The following is a 17686-nucleotide window of genomic DNA, read 5'->3' as shown; positions in this document are numbered from 1 at the left end:
CCTAAATCGGACTTTTGTGAAGGAGTGAATTTTCTGTACGGTAGTACTATTAGTTATTCTGTGACGTCGTTGCGTTGCGTGAGCTCAGTTTGTCCCTGTCTCCCTACCTCCAAGGATTATTTTCTTTCCTTGATTTACATAGCATTTCCAACTATTATTTTAGGTCAGAATCCTCCTCTGTTCGATCTTCATCACAGACAAGTGGAGAGTGTGTTCGAATAAAAAGTTGCTTGATAGTTATTAAGAAATGTACACATTTTCCATCGCTAGGTCACGAGTGGAATAATTCGGCAGTGATAATGTGGTAACGTCCCTTTTTAGGGCCGTGTCATTGGAAAGTCGATGTGCGTCGTCGGTTGCGCAAAAAAAGGACGTACACGAACTACGACACGATACAAAGGGCTTGTTGATTTCGTCTACGCCTACGTGTTATTTAAATACCTATAGCCGTTATCGTATTAGTTTCTATCAATGAAGGCACATTTACGTGACTATAAATATAACATACCTAACTATTAAACGACGTAAACATTTGGACGAAATCTATCGTGTTCGGAAATATCTCCCTATAAATAGGTAAATGAGATTACTTTAATTGCCTACTAGCAATAGTAGCAATAAGTATAAGGGACTCTCGTACCCTTATCAGAAATAAGACAGAAAAAGTAATACTGCTCTTATTGGCTTGCCCTTTATCGGTTACCCCTATTTTTCGACAGGGGCGGAAATGTCTGTAACTCTGTAGTGCTAACATAATTAAACACGGGGCGTGCAGCGTGGCGTCGGGGTCACTAAGTGATTTGAGCAGCGTGCACTAAGGCCGTGCACTAAAGCGGGATTTACATTACGAAATTAGTGGCGTGAAATTAATGTCGTGACAGTAGTTTTACCAACAGTTTAATTTAATACTTTCGTAATGCATGCATTACGAAATTTTGCATTCATAAAAGAAAAGTTATAAATTACACGTGAAACTGTTGGTAAAACTACTGTCACATTAATTTCACGCCACTAATTTCGTAATGTAAATCCCGCTTAAGTATAAGGACATCTTGGTTGATATTACATAATCAACTCATTCGTCCATTATTAGTTAAGAGGGTAACGTGCTCAATGATTGGCCCTTATATGTATTTAAGGGAAATTCACCACTGTTGTAGGTGGATACCTACCTTTTCCTTTAAGGATTTATTCCTTTTGCATTACGTTCCTAACCAGAAACGAAGAAGACTTCAACTCTAGGTACCTGATAAGAAGTTAACAAGGTTATATAATATCATTTCTCTTATGAATGAAAGAAACTAGCGCGATATTTATGCCATAAATCATCAAAATAATCTTAGTGAGTCCCTCACGGAAACAGATAATTGATGCTGATTGCTGATTCATGTTTTAGTAGCTTTATGCCATTATCGAATTCTAATATTGTTTTCACACGTGTCAGCGCTGACTTGTATAGTTAATTAACTATCAATAATAAACGAAACCTGGTCTTTATTGTTACCTCGAACAGATATGAGTATGAATAATTCTCTTCTTATTTCGAAATGCATTTTAATTCAGTCACGAATTTTAATTGCACTCGCCCCATATAGTTTTTCAATTTTCGACCGCAGCTTCACAATTACACTAAGTTTTTCATTCGCATTCGTTTATTCTTCTGTAGAGGCGTATTCGAAGTCATATGTTATCAAAATCACTCTTATAGTTATATGTATAACATTTTTAATAGTTTCAAGATTATAAGTGCGAGTAAAATTCAATATTAGATCAAACTGTTATCAATTTGTTAAGTTAAAAATCAGGCTATGAAAAGGGAACCCCGCGCGCCTGACTCATCGTAAGCTTTAAAGCTTAGCATTCCTGATGCACACATCGATGCAGTGTGTGTATGTGTATACTCGAGTTGCATCACTCACACACACATCGGCATGGCGACTGTTGTGTCGGCATTTTACAAATTACACCCGTTTTGCTGGACAACGTACAGCGAATTAGTGTCGGGGGACAAAAAGTTAATTGCCGTAGACGAATTACCTATAGGAAATGAGATTTTCGTGGAGGTCAAGTTGAAGGATACTTGCTAGTTAAGTAATTTGCAAGGTGGATTTTTCCATACAATTACGTTTTTTAAGAGGAGTTATTAAGAATTCTTGATTCTTGCATACCTTGTACAGAGTACGGACCATACACATATAACAGACTATTGTCATGATAATAATATGTCGAATATGCTTCAGTGCAAACATAATATGTTGACACAGATTTTTTATATTTTTGCAGTTCGCTGTACTTACTTTGTAACCAGTTACGTTATAACCTTACTATTATGTTTTTTAAGTATATTAATATGGCACTGATAAGATGAGCATTATTTTTACACCGTTATTAATAGCAGTTTTAATGTCAAAGTCAAAGTCAAGCTGTTTTACGTGTTAATTGTTGACATAACTGTTTCTGCTGTCGCTACTATCGCCTGCGACGTGCATGGGGTCACGTAGGCAATACACTTTTTTCTGGAAATCGAAATGAAACCGTTATAAGTACCTAATTCCTTTTTCTTTTTTGACGCTTCTGGGTTTTTCAGAGTTTAAGGTCAAAAGGAAGTATTGGAAATGTGATTGTACAATAAATCGCAAGAGTACATAGGTATTTTATTTTAAATAACTGCAATTACGATAGATTACTTTGATATATGTGCAAAATTATTTTTCACATCATCTATTCGAAAAGTTTTTTCCCCGCTTGAAGTTGAAATTTTCTTCCCCGCTAGGAGAGATCAAAGTGGCACTTTTCTTCCCTGCTATTAGGGGGCTCAAAGTGGCACTTTTCTGTTCTAGGACATGATTCTTTTCTTTTTTTGTTTACAATTTTTTTAGGTTAAGTAATATATTGGAACATAACAATTTCCTCATAGGTGATGTGAAAAACAGTATGTGTCACATGGTAGCAAAACTATTTCCACCTAGGGCGTTAACACTTGAATCCAGGGACCGGACAACCCTTTCCGCGATAAAACCCTTTCAATGGGCGACACTTAAACACGGCTAACACATTGAAAGACTTTCCCTTTTGAACTGCAAGCCCATTCATACCCTTACCTTTGACTAACCCTTACCGAAAAGCTAACCAAAAATAAGGCTAGCTCTTAATAAGGGTTACCCTTATCTTTAAGCGCTTTTTATAAAGGTTTCCCTTTGCGTGAAAGAGACAGGATTAGTATAAATCTACAGTAGTGTATGAAAAGGAAAGAAAATACGTGCCTAGTCAAAGAACGCTCGGATTCGAAGTAATGTGTGCTTTATGAACAAGGTAGACGACTTAAATTAGCACGCTTATATGCTAAAAGGGAAGTCCTTTATAAGGCTAACCCTTATAAGCAATATGCAAGGTGTTGGTGAGCGGATGATAAGGGTTTTGTAAGGGTATTTGGGCTACCGATTACTCAAATGTGGTAGCTTTATATAAGGGTTTTTAAAACCAAAACAAAGGGCTTCGTCTGGCAAAGGGTATGGTGAGTTAAGCCTTATGCAATACCCTTATAAAACCCCGATAAGGGATAGCGGGCCGGTCCCTGCTTGAATCCCTCACTACGCTCAGGATTCTATTTTAGAATCCCTCGCTACGCTCAGGATTCAATTATAGGATCCTTCGCTTCGTTCAGGATTCAATGTACGCCGTCGCCGTAAATATGTCATTTTGCTCCCTTGTGTGACACAATCTACTAATACCTACTTAGAACTTTTGAGGCGAACTGTGCTTTGGGCTTTCCAAGGGCTAAAAGACATTAGTAAAATCCCCAGATCTCTGAGTCACATATTGACAACTTGTATACTTGTATATATATCTTATGTAACCTACCTAACTTAGTATTAAGTTCTTGACATAGATATTTTGTTCTATCTGACGGTAGACGGCTCCTCTCATGTCAAATATCAGATATAAAAACTTTATTACAGTACATATGGTGCTACTTTCTCGCACTAGTGCGTTAAATAGCACTTTTCGTGCATATGTCGAAAGTTTAAAGGGCCATATGTACTGTAAAACGTTGTACGATACACGTGCGAATAGGTAATTCGCAACTCGTGTCGATTTGAAACACTCCCTGCGGTCGTGTTTTAATTTATTGCCACTCGTTTCGAATTTCCTCTTTTCCGCACTTGTATCGTAAATAACTATTTTATATTTGGATTGACTGTAGGTTCAACCAGGCTAGTACATAAAGACATTGCAACGTGTATTGTCTTCTACTTTGCTCGCGGGTCGCTCAATTTTCATGATTTTCATTAGTCCCCTGGTTTTTTCTTTCTGTCATTCCGTCAGTATCTTTTCTCTCATTCCGGATCATCAGGATCAAAAGCTTGTACGGAACCAAAAAAAAAACCGGCTAGAAAACTTTTATTTTTCACATGCTAGTTTCTTATGCCATCGATTCCATTTCTATCCAGTATCAATAGTTTCCTACGCCAATCTTTATTAATTTTAAATTGAAGGAAGGTCTTCTAAGATCGTTTTTGCGTAGCAGCACGGGATCTGGTAGCCCTTACTGACCTAAAAAGAAAATCCAGCCTGTATATCTCTTAGATTTATTAACCATTTCCACTTTCCACATTATGAAACACAGGAGGAAGCTGCCCGCTGTCTGTGCAACTTACTAGCTTGCTTGGAGGCAAGTTGTATTGTGGGGTTCTTTGGTCGAGTTGAACGCACTTTGCACATCGCCTGAAAGTTTAAGGTCGTTCAAACATGTTCGGACAATAAACTCTACACGCACTAATGACGCATACGTGCAAATTTTGATCTTTATCTTAAACCAGGGGTCGGAAACCGGTATTTGCTCCATACAAAAATACCGGTATTATTACGTTCTTTCGTTCTTTTGTTTATAATTTCATTTTTAATAGGACGTTTTAATAATGCAAAATTGTTTCCTAAATACATGATTCAGTCCTACGTAATGAGCATTAAAAAAATCAAAATATTGGGCTATTTCGGGGTTTTTAAAAAATACCGGTTCCGAGCCCTGTCTTAAACAGCTTAAAGTTTATTTTTAAGTGGATAAATTGGAGAAAGAAAATTTTGAAAGTAACTGTTCGATATGTAATTCCAATTTACAATGGCAGCTAATTAATTATTATCCGTAGTATTATAATATCGTTTTACTATTTGTTCAAGCATTGTTTAATCCAAATTTTATATGACTGTTCGTTTTTAACCCATCGTACAATGGTGGGCTCTATTAAATTTTCATCTGAAAAGGTATGTGCAACGTTTTTATTAATATTGTACCTTCCTACCGGCTCGGAGATTAAACTTGTAATATTCGTTTAAATGGAACTCTTGTGTCGAAGTTATTTCCCCGCGGGTACTCTGAGCTCAGACGTTGGCTTTAGCAGACAAAAAACATTGGCTTCGACATCGCAAATAACCGAGCAGATGTGTGCGGAACGTGTATAATATTTATCATTTAATGTCATAATTGTTCCGTAAAATGTAGAAGGTTGGTTTAAACTTATTGTTGTTTTGGTGAATATGCTTACCTATACGTGTACTCGTAGAAACCAAGCGGTTTCTACGAGTACCATGACGTCCATGACAAAAATATAGAGACGCGATAATAGTTTGTGTGCAAAAAAGGTTTCAAGTATGTATAAGCAAAGAGAATAGATAATATAGAGGGTTACTCTCATAGTAAATTTTGCTTCAGCTTTATAATACGTGATGCGCAAACGTTTGGCGCAATGACGTGTTTGTACCTAATAATGACCATATTTAATCGTAATCAGAGTAACTACCAATTTGTTTATAATGAACGAATCTATTTTTATTGGTCTTTTTTGATAGTGTCAGTTATACTTACCTACCGTCAACATAATTTTAGTTAGCATTGGTATTGTGCAAAACTAATATTATAACTGTGTTTACTCATATTACGACCTTCATAGGTTATTGACTTCGACAAAATATATTTAAATACATTGATATTATCTGTTTTTAATTAGGCATAGTAACTTCTAGAAGTATTAAAAGGGACCGGTATATGTAGGTATCCAAAAGTTTATAATAGGATAGAGCGGTACCGTCATAGTAATTTTTTATTCACTGCCATCTATCGACACACGATTAAAACTAAAAATGAAGATGGTTAAAAATACCATAAAATGTATTTATATATGGACAAATGATTTTTTTATTTGCATTAATTATTTTTATACGATTTTGACCCATGTTCTTTCACTGATATGCGTTAAAATTGTTAAATAACAAACGAAACCGTCAACGCCATCTATGCCAGAGTAGGCCAAAGGTAGTGGCGCCATCTGTTCGTGAATCATTTATTTATTTATTTTTGAGGCACGTTTTTTCCTTAGACTGTATCCATCTATTAATACGGAGTTATATAAATCTTTGGTAGGTATGTAACTGTTTAATGGCGTTTTCATTAGTTGTATGCATGTTATTAATAAGGTAATATATATTTTACGGAACGTAAAAGTTTATCTTATTGTTGCCAAAGTAAAAATGCTTAAAACGTTGATTAATCGATAGTTTATTTTAATAAATAAATAAAAATATATCCTATACCTATTCCATTACCATTAAACCAAAGATAGATATAACTCCGTAATAGATGGATACAGTCTAAGGAAAAAACGTGCCTCGAAAATCACGAAAATTTGATTCTCGATCAGATGGCGCCACTAGTTTTGGCCTACACTCGTATAGAGGGCGTTGACTGTTTCGTTTGTTATTTATAATTTTAACGCATACCAGTGAAAGAACATGGGTCAAAATCATATAAAAATAATTAATGCAAATAAAAAAAACATTTATCCATATTTAAATACATTTTATCGTATTTTTATAAATATTTATTTTTAGTTTTAAAGTGTGTCGACAGATGGCAGTGAATTTACTGGGGTTACAAAATTTACTATGACAGTACCGCTCTAATATAAGTTACTCTATGATTAAACTTTAAAATGCATGTTATTTAAGAGATGTATCCTTGTTTCTCTTGAAGTAAAACCTATAGCGCAATGTTTTCTTTATTTTTGCTTTTTACATGTAGACGTTAGATACCTACCTGTAATACGTTGCCGGTGCACCGTTAGCAACGAAATTGCACCACAATAGCGAATCGTTGAGAAAATACGATCGGTTTCACGCGGGGCGCGCGGGGGGCAACTTCCACTTTATATTGTAAAGGATAAAGCCTGCTCGCCACTCGTTCACAGTACCCGCTGCATAGTCGATCATTTCATTCATAGTTCGTGGCTTTACGCTTACTTACTGTTGTCGCGATCGGAAGGGAATATTATAAAAAGTTTCGTGCTCATCCTTTTGAAATTGGAACGTTCGTGTATTTTTTCGTATCATTTTGAACTTCGAATGTTTTTTTCTCGTCTAAATAAAAGTTTCATAGTGATTGTGACAGTGCAGTGCCCTTTCACGTTCCGTTACTCTCTGCTTGAGCTTAAAAGCTGAAGCCATGTCTCTGCTATGGATGAGCGCATTTAATCTAGGATTAACAGTTGGTGCAACTTATGCAGTTGTTAAAGCGTGAGTATCTTTATTTTTGTATTATTTCAAAGGTTAAATTTTAAAGCATAATATTTGCTTGTCCACTAAAATAAGTTCTTTTAGCAGATTTCAGCCGTAAACTTTTTTAAGCACGTCGTAAATGAACTTTGTCGCAAAGTTTTTTTTTGCACTTAATCAATGTAGGTATGTAATTCCAATTTCAATAACTGATGCTTAGGGTTATTGGAATTATGAAATTCATACGCTTAAATCCAAATACTTAGTCTAAATATTGTATTCACCTTGCAATCATTGGAACATCGACAACAATCAGGCCTGCGGCCTGCCGCCCTCCTGGTGGTAAGAGGTTACCGTAACCTATGGCGCCTGCTACTCTGATACACGTGCGTCTGAAGTGGCGAATACAGTGTTTTTTAGGGTTCCGTACCCAAAGGGTAAAAAACGGGACCCTACTAAGACTCCACTGTCCGTCTGTCCGTCCGTCTGTCTGTCTGTCTGTCCGTCCGTCTGTCCGTGTGTCTGTCTGTCTGTCACCAGGCTGTCTCATGAACCGTGATAGCTAGAAAGTTGAAATTTTCACACATGATGTTTTGTTGCCGCTATTACAACAAATACTAAAAAGTACGGAACCCTCGGTGGGCGTGTCCGACTCGCACTTGTCCGGTTTTTTAATTACCTGTAATATTTTGCAAGATGAATATATAGGTCATAGTAAGTAACTTTTATTACGGGACCAACCCCGAAATTACGAAAAAATTGGCTGATTCATACTCTTCGGCTGGTAAGATGTTGATATTCTCTATGGGAGAGCCGATTTTTTTTTCGTGATTTCGGGGTTGGTCCCATAGTAAAAGTTGCTCAGTATGACCTATAGTTGGTCAAACCAAATTGTCAGTAAATAAGAACAAAAAACTATACTCATTCTTTTCTTTTAGGTGCTACTTAGTACTAGTGTAAGACACCTTTGACAAACTATATACTTATATTCACATCGCAAAAATATTGTCAGTAATAAAAAAATACCCTGTAAATATAATACCTACAACAGAATTTCAATTGGGCGCTGTCAAATACTGAGACATTGTTGCAACCTACACTATTTCCTACTAATTATTCCACCTAACCGCACTTTTAGCCCACACGAAAGAAGCATTGAAAAAAAACTTTCTTGATAAGTACTGTTTTATAACTATTTAAGTAAGTAAGTAGTTTCTGTAAGATCCTTATTGACGTTTCTCTAACAAGACCGACTGATCAATTACGGTAAACTAGTCTAAAAGGAAGCTAGTTCGCTAACTCCGGTTTGCACTCATGTGACCTTAAATCTGAAAACCGGCCAAGTGCGAGTCGGACTCGCACACGAAGGGTTCCGTACGACAGTTTTTTGCGTAATGGTACTGCCATTACGCAAAAAACGGCAAAAAAATCACGTATGTTGTATGGGAGCCCCACTTAAATATTTATTTTTATTCTTTTTTTAGTATTTGCTGTTATAGCGGCAACAGAAATACATCATCTGTGAAAATTTCAACTGTCTAGCTATCACGGTTCATGAGATACAGCCTAGTGACAGACAGACGCACGGAAAAAAATATTTTTTACAATACTACCAGAATGTATAGTAAATGGGAATTTGTTCTTGTAACAAATTTTGCGTTCTCCTAACATTTTTTTCTGGTTGGCCCATTTGATTTGAAGCGATTACAATTCGTTTGTAACAGACAATGTTCAATTTGTTAATTTAATAGTTAATAGTTGAGTTTACTATCTGTAGAGTTGTCACATATACTACGATAAGAATTGTAGGGTCTACCGAATTCTCGTTACAACCTGTTTTTTTTTCGGTGCGGACAGACGGACAGTGGAGTCTTAGTAATAGGGTCCCGTTTTTACCCTTTGGGTACGGAACCCTAATAAAAAGAGGTAATAGCGAACTCATCTATCTATACTACTTATAGGTACCATATTATACTACTTATACGAGTTGATCATCATCATCACGGTGGCCTTTTGGTGATCCAATCTTGGATGTAGGCCTCTTCCGTCTTCTTCCACTCCCGTCGATCTTGTGCCCGATTCATCCAGTCCTGACCTCCGTGTCGTCGGATGTCGTCCACCCAGCGCTGCGGTGATCTACCGCTCCCTCGGGTGTCCGCTCTGGGCCTCCATTCAAGGACTCATCTTGTCCATTCTCGCAATGTGCCCCGCCCATGTCCACTTTCTCTGCGCTATGACGGCCATGATGTCTCTAAAGGGGCCCACTGACTATCAGTCCGCCGGACGATATCAGTCTGTCAGTTAGAACAAAAATTTGACAGTTCCTAACAACTGACAGGCCGATATCGTCCGGCGGACTGATAGTCAGAGGGCCCCTTAACTTTGGTCTTGCTTCGGATCCAAGCGTTACGATTCCGGTCTCGTAGGGCGATCCCAAGCATCGCTCTCTCCATGCCTCTCTATGCGACTCGGAACTTCTCGGCGGACTTCTGTGTAAGTCATAGTCGATGAGTTAATGCTCCCAAATATTGTCATTTGTCAACACTGGATTTTACGCAATCACTGTGCATTATGTTGACGTAAAAAAGAACATCTTCGTTAATCTTATTGGTAAATATAACAGTTTTATCTGTTATGTTATGACTTGTTAGTTATTATTCCATTTAAGTGAAGTTTAATAAATAATAGTGGATGAAGAAGAATATTAGAGGCGTTGAATCTAGAACTAAACGGAAATTCAAGAATATAATTCTGAGCGTGCTGACTCCGACATTCTAGCTAGCCTGAAACCCTGAGCATAGTGTGCCTCCATGAAATATTAGTAGGTAGGCACCTAATTTTGCTATACTGTGTACTAAATTGTATACTTATTATTTTTATCAGGCTGAAAAGTTAGTAAGGTGCATTGTGGGTTAACTTCGAAAGTGGGATAATATTGAAAGTGACACATATCTATATCTATAAAACCAGAAGCAATTCATCCTTTAGCACCCTTTACGCTTCTGCAATGTTAGCAAAGCATCTTGCGTAGTGTTGCTACTACTGTAGCTGCTGTACTGCTGTTGATGTACAGGCGGCCTAGCCAAGGTGACAATCGCTATCGCTTCGCCATCGAATCGCTTTGTGTCTCACTATCACTCTTCCATATTAGTGTGACAGTGACAGTTGCTTTTCGTTCGCTACGTAGCGTTAGCGATTGGCATGTTGTCTACGGGGCCTGTACTGTGTGTAAAAAGGTTCTAGTTTAGTAGATATTGCCATTTCCAAATTACCCCGCTTTCGAAGTTGTCCCAATACAAGGTGGACCATAAAATGTAGTTTTAATGAAGGCCACTAGGGAAAGTGCACAATTGTACATAGGTATTTACTTAGAAATGCATCTAACTCTGCCCTCGTCTTTTTTCTAGAGTAGGTGGAAACAATTGTGCCACCTGACCTTGCATGACTGATCAAATCTTACAACTTTTCGTTTCGTATTGGTGCTTTAAAATCGTACCTAAATGAAGTAAGGAATAAAAGTACCCTTTTAGATTTGCGTAGTTTAGTCATTAATTTTAATACCGTTCAATAAAATCGGCCTGGGAATTTTATCGCTTTTAATTAAGTAGGTAGGTACCGCGATAAAACGTTTTTTTTATTGAATTGTGATAAACTGATAATTAACCTATGTTGTTTCAATTTGTTATGTGGATTTTTATAAGATTATGCGTATGCAAATATATTGTTATTCAATGTTTCCTTTGGAATTACTCGAATGTCCAGTTGTGCAGATTTAATATAAACTCTTCAGTTTTACGATTCACAAGTTTCAACAACGACATTGAAAATATTGAAATGCGGTTCAACTGAAGTCGTAGGCTGCAAATTTAATAAAGGATAGCTTCTTAAACTAAACTAATTTTCTTGTGGTAATGGTAAAGACGGGTGTTTAATTTTATTGTGGCAACATTGTACCTTGGCGTACCTATGTGGTAATCTTAGCCTCAAGGATCTTGCGGCTGACCTAACATTCTATACCTATATACCTACAGTTTACCTAGAGACTGTGCTATGTTAAACCAGAGCGAATGTCAGGAAACCATTTTAAGTTTAAGGAAACCATGTGACTCTTATTGGCTCTTACTAATTTAGTACCTATTTATAATATTTAATCATGCATCCGCTGAAAATGTCCACTCCACTGCTGATTATTACACTTAGCATTAACATAACATAAAATTTGTGCCTAGCTATAATTTAACACTAGTTAACCTATAAGCTATTAGACAATACAATAAGCAAACTAATATCTATTGCAAACTAGCATACCGTACAACAATAACAAACTTACGAGTATAAACGGATGCGCATTGTTTCTAATTTTATACAAGCTCTAGTTTTTTTGGCAAATGCTTTGTTTGAAGTGTTTAAACGCGATTAGTCGAAGCCGCGCGGACTTTAACAAACTTGCTTTTGCGGAGTCGATTTTCATTTATTCCTGTCTTTTTACTCGCAGGATTTATGTTTCCTCCCTAATACTATTTCAGTTAATTTCGTATAGTGTGTTTTATATAAAGATTATTTGCATGGTACCGTAAACTTGACATTTAACTTTTTACTGACTTAATTATCTTTTAATGGTTGGTGATTATTTCAATGTAATTATCAATTTCACGAGATCGTGTTGCCAGTAGCCCTAGTGATTTTAGAATAGAATAGAATAACTTTTTATTGTATAACTCGAATAAAGTAACTAAATAAAATCATATCGTGTAACGTTGCATTTTGTTTTAAATAAATAAATTGAAATCACAAATAATAAAAACTATGTAAAAAAATTTTTATACTACATTAAATTAAATCAAAATATACAATTATACATCACAATAACAAATTACTCTTACTCTAAACTATACTATCCTAGAAACTAATACGAATATTTGTATAACTGTGTACATACAAAGGGGCTTAGCCGCTTTGCACATGATCTTGATCTTACACACCATCGCATAGCCAATTTCGTGACTAGCAAAGTTCGAAACATTTTCAAAACAACGGTAAAAAACCGGCAAAGTGCGAGTCGGACTCGCGCATACCGCGAAGCGCGGGCGTCGCGGGTTCCGTACTTTTTAGTATTTGTTGTTATAGCGACAACAGAAATACATCATCTGTGAAAATTTCAACTGTCTAGCTATCACGGTTCATGAGATACAGCCTGATGACAGACAGACAGACGGCGGAGTCTTAGTAATAGGGTCCCGTTTTACTATTTGGGTACGGAACCCTAAAAAAGTGTAAAAACCACTACTAGGTACTTTTTCGAACCCGTCCAATACAATTATGCGAGTTGATACATTTAAATGCCGATTTTAAAACATATTATTTACACGACGATTACACGAGGCGCCACTATCAACTCACTCGAAACGGAAGTCCAATCGCAATCTTTCATAAAAGCAATGAGGATATAATAAGATAGAGCGGTACTGTCATAGTAAATTTTGTAACCACTGTAAATTCACTGCCATCTATCGACATACTTTAAAACTAAAAATGAAGATTTAAAAAAATACGTTAAAATGTATTTAAATATGGATAAATTATTTTTTTATTTGCATTAATTATTTTTATATGATTTTGACCCATGTTCTTTCACTGGTATGCGTTAAAATTATAAATAACAAACGAAACAGTCAACGCCCTCTATACGAGTGTAGGCCAAAACTAGTGGCGCCATCTGATCGAGAGTCAAATTTTCGTGATTTTCGAGGCACGTTTTTTCCTTAGACTGTATCCATCTATTACGGAGTTATATCTATCTTTGATAAAAGTAAATATCGCTGTCAATTTCAACATCAGTTGACAGCCGTGGCAGTGGCAGTGGCAGTGGCAGGGTGGCAGTGACAAGCCTACGGCAGGAAGATTCTAAGGACATTAATTAGTCGCATTGCCATTGCTAATTAAACGGATAGTAATATAAAGTTGAGTCACTTGGTTGCGTTCTTGACTTTGTAACTGTTTACTCAGCTAAGGTCGCGCCGACCCTGGGTCAAGTTCAAGGATTTGGCACACACTATTCACTTCTGGGTAATATAACTCATAAGGCATCGAATTCCGTGTTCGGATTTCGGGCTGTATGAAAAAAGATCTTTTTGAATTTGAAACCGATTTGCGAGAAAATGTAGTCTCTTTATAAGTAATTTTGACAGAAATGAAACATGAAACAGCACCAAGGTTGGTTTCGCATTTTAGAGCATATTTATATTTTTTTATAATATTATATTTTTGAAAGGTCCCTGCTGTTAGACAACCTCTTCCTACTTGCTGCTTGCTACATGCTGGTTCTATTACTATTAAAGGTAAAATGTGAAAATGTGTTATCACTAATGTATCGTAATATCGTCGTAAGTATATGTAATGTCTCGTTTGTTTGTGCTTATGAATAAAATTTTATTCTATTCACTACATATCGTCGGCTATCACGCAACGTATTCTCACGTTTGTGCCATATCCTTTTTTGAGCAAAACCGTTTTTTAATTGGGAGTATAACTGCAATGTTCTGCGGCCAGAGTGCAGCACTAGTGCACATAGTAAACCATGGACTAACTTATACATACAACGTTTTTCGACAAGACTATGACATTGATGCATCAAGGTGGTTTGTTTACAGGTGTCCTACCGCGAAACGCGAAAATCGAAATTTCATTATCTGCCTCTCTATCGATGGAATAGGCAAGAGTAATAGAGAGGCAGAAACAGAACTTTCCATTTTGGTGTTTCGCGGTAGGCCCTATGATTGTGCTAGTGATTTATATAAATCATAGAGTAACTTATACTAGAGCGGTACTGTCATAGTAAATTTTGTAACCCCAGTAAATTCACCGCCATCTGTCGACACGTGGTCGACACACTTTAAAACTAAAAATAAATATTTATAAAAATACGATAAAATGTATTTAAATATGGATAAATGATTTTTTTATTTGCATTAATTATTTTTATATGATTTTGACCCATGTTCTTTCACTGGTATGCGTTAAAATTATAAATAACAAACGAAACAGTCAACGCCCTCTATACGAGTGTAGGCCAAAACTAGTAGCGCCCTCTGATCGAGAATCAAATTTTCGTGATTTTCGAGGCACGTTTTTTCCTTAGACTGTATCCATCTATTACGGAGTTATATCTATCTTTGATATAAATATAATTAGGTACGTAAAAATAAAAACAGACCTAGTAAAACCTGTCTAAGCCGTTCTTGTGAGAAGTTTTTACTTAAGGCTATGGATTTGTATTATATTTATATATAATTACAATTAGTTATGCATTAAACATTGCCTGGAAGTTCTATATTGGCATTCGTCACATCTAAAAATAATTTAGAAATATTTTTGCTTGTTTTGATTAATGATTCTATTGCTGTTGATAACCTAAAAAAACCGGCCTAGTGCGAGTCGGACTCGCGTTCCAAGGGTTCCGTACATTACACAATTTAAACAATGTATTTTTTATGTGAAACGTGAGTGAAATGTCTTTAAAAAACCTGTAGGGGTCGGATCAAAAACTAAGTAATTAAGTCCGACTCACGCTTGACTGCAATTTCTAATAGGTTTTCCTGTAATCTATAGGTAAAGATCTATTTTGTGTATTTTTTTCAAAATTTTAGACCCAGTAGTTTCGGAGATAAAGGGGGGGAATGGTCATTTTTTTGCCTATTTTCTTAAATAACTTCTAAATTGTTTATCCTAAAATTATAAAAAAAATTATTTGATATTCTCACAATGAGCTCTTTCATTTGATATAAAACACGATATAGTTAGAAAAACTTTATTTTTTAATTTTCTTATTTACCCCCAAAAGTGGCCCCCATGTTTAAAATTCATTAGTTTACGTTACATGTCCGTCTTTGGGTCACAAACTTACATATGTGTGCCAAATTTCAACTTAATTGGTCCAGTAGTTTCGGAGAAAATAGGCTGTGACAGACGGACAGACAGACAGACGCACGAGTGATCCTATAAGGGGATCCTTTTGAGGTACGGAACCCTAAAAAATAAATAGAAAACTCGAGTCGGACTCGCGCACGAAGGGTTCCGTACCATTACGCAAAAACGGCAAAAAAAAAAATAGAAATAGAAATACTCTATTTGGTGTAAAATAAAAATCATGTTTGTTGTATGGGAGCCCCACTTAAATATTTATTTTATTCTGTTTTTAGTATTTGTTGTTATAGCGGCAACAGAAATACATCATCTGTGAAAATTTTAACTGTCTAGCTATCACGGTTCATGAGATACAGCCTGGTGACAGACAGATGGACAGATGGACAGCGGAGTCTTAGTAATGGGTCCCGATTTTACCCTTTGGGTACGGAACTCTAAAAATGAGTAAAAAAAAAACAGCAGCGCAGCAACAAAACCAACTAATACTTACTATCTTCTCTAACCATTTTATTCCTTTGGCTATTTTGAAGATTGACTTGGCTCGTGATAAAGTTGCGGGTTTAATGTCGATAATACCCGCTGGTAGCTTTTTAACGACCTCTGAGCTGATTTGTTTTCTTGTTCGCTTCGAGGAAATGGTATTAGGGTTAAATTTATTGACGATGCAATCTCCTAAACTGATTCGCATGAACATGAACTATTGAAGTAGAAAGAACGTATGTATCGAATGTATTCGTGTTATGTCTTTTTAGAGCGACAGCGAGAGAACGAGCTTGGTCGATACATTGATTCTTATTCTTTGATTTCCTTGTGTGAATGCTTTGTCAACCTAAACCAACTTCTTCAGTGTTAAGCCATCGCGTAGGTAGCCTATAGATTCATTTATAAAGTGGCCATGCATTGCAGCTGGGTGGCCCCCTGCCTATCTACTTCATGCGAGGGGTGCGTGGCTCATTGGAGTGCACTAACTCGAGGCAGCCGCTGAATCCATTCGCACCACTCCGTAACTTTTGCAATAGTGTTCAACTTCGAACCAGTGAGCCACAACGGCTCCTCAGATTGGTTACCAAGCTCTCATCTTAAACATCCAGTATATAGGTAATATGGTCCACGTTTAAAGTTTTTACGGATATTGAGGCAACATTTAAACTGGTTTGTCTGGCGGTAAGTTGGGAATTCAGTCGGGATGTATTACCGCAGATTTTTCACGAGAACCTAATGTAGTATGTGAACTACTTTGTTCTCTCGCTTGCAGTTGGGAAATAAAGTAGGTATGCATGTAACATATCGGTTCGCCATAATTTAAGTTGTATTAACCTTGAGCTGAAACTGTAAAATAATTCTACATTTTCGGAAAATAATGAAATATATTAATCATAGTCATATAAGTACGATTAGTATTCTACGGTTATGCTTTAATAGGCACACGTCAACTCATACGCAGTTTTCAGAGCCTGCTATAAATTTAAATACTAGCAATATTGTTTCTGGAATGTTGCCATGAAACTCAGGGCTGATACTTTTGTCGCCGTTAAGCACGCACGTCGCGTTACGACCAACCATAAAGTATTGTGTGTGACAACCGTTTATTAAGCTGTCTACAGCAGTATCATGTCATGAATCTGATATACATACGACTTACGTTATGAATTGTTACAGTTTACTTAAAGCAGCACATTGTCAGTTTACCCAAGAATGGAGCTTTAAAATGCTGAATTTTTCGTTAAAGGAGATGTATTGAGTGAATGTATATTATGCCATGAGTTTATTAATATAAATAATACTTAGGTAATGATTAATTTAGTCTCATAACTGTTTTAACGACCATTTCTTACTTTTCGTTTTTAAAACTATGTTAAATATACTAAGGTCTCTAATAATTTGTCTCTTGCACAAGTTGCACAACTTGCAACACGTTTCATGATGGAAAAATTGACATAGCACCTGCTAAATGGCGAAAAATTCCGTTAAAACGCACCGGCCGCGCTCACACAGATTTGCATGGCAAAGCGAAGCGGAGCAGCATGAAAACATTGCAACCCGGCGTGACACGACACGTTTACACGGCTGCCTTTCCTATGTAGCACTTGGATATAAAACGGCCTAACCTACATTACCGGTTAGTTTCAATATCAGTCCAATATAAAATATAGCTCAGTTGATTCTCCTTCCAAACCTTTGTTCGCATTTAAAGCTATTTTTATGCTCTATGCTTTAT

General features: G+C 36.5%; 1 protein-coding gene across 5 annotated transcripts in view; it reads left to right on the top strand.

The window, feature by feature from the left end:
- The window catches only part of LOC134750242 (flotillin-2), a 470025-nt gene that overhangs the window by 287691 nt on the left and 164648 nt on the right, over positions 1 to 17686 (top strand). The window contains exon 1 of one of the 5 annotated variants that reach the window (XR_010128553.1): positions 7240 to 7566. The exons of the other annotated variants lie outside the window; for them this stretch is intronic. The gene's annotated coding sequence lies outside the window, so the exon portion shown is untranslated. Of the gene's footprint in view, positions 1 to 7239; positions 7567 to 17686 lie in introns of those variants that run through there. 5 annotated transcript variants of the gene reach the window in all.

Source organism: Cydia strobilella, chromosome 19 (genome assembly GCF_947568885.1).
Source record: "Cydia strobilella chromosome 19, ilCydStro3.1, whole genome shotgun sequence".
NCBI classification, from domain to species: Eukaryota; Metazoa; Arthropoda; class Insecta; order Lepidoptera; family Tortricidae; genus Cydia; species Cydia strobilella.
The sequence above is the reverse complement of the archived record's forward strand: the minus strand, read 5'-3'. Positions and strand labels throughout refer to the sequence as shown.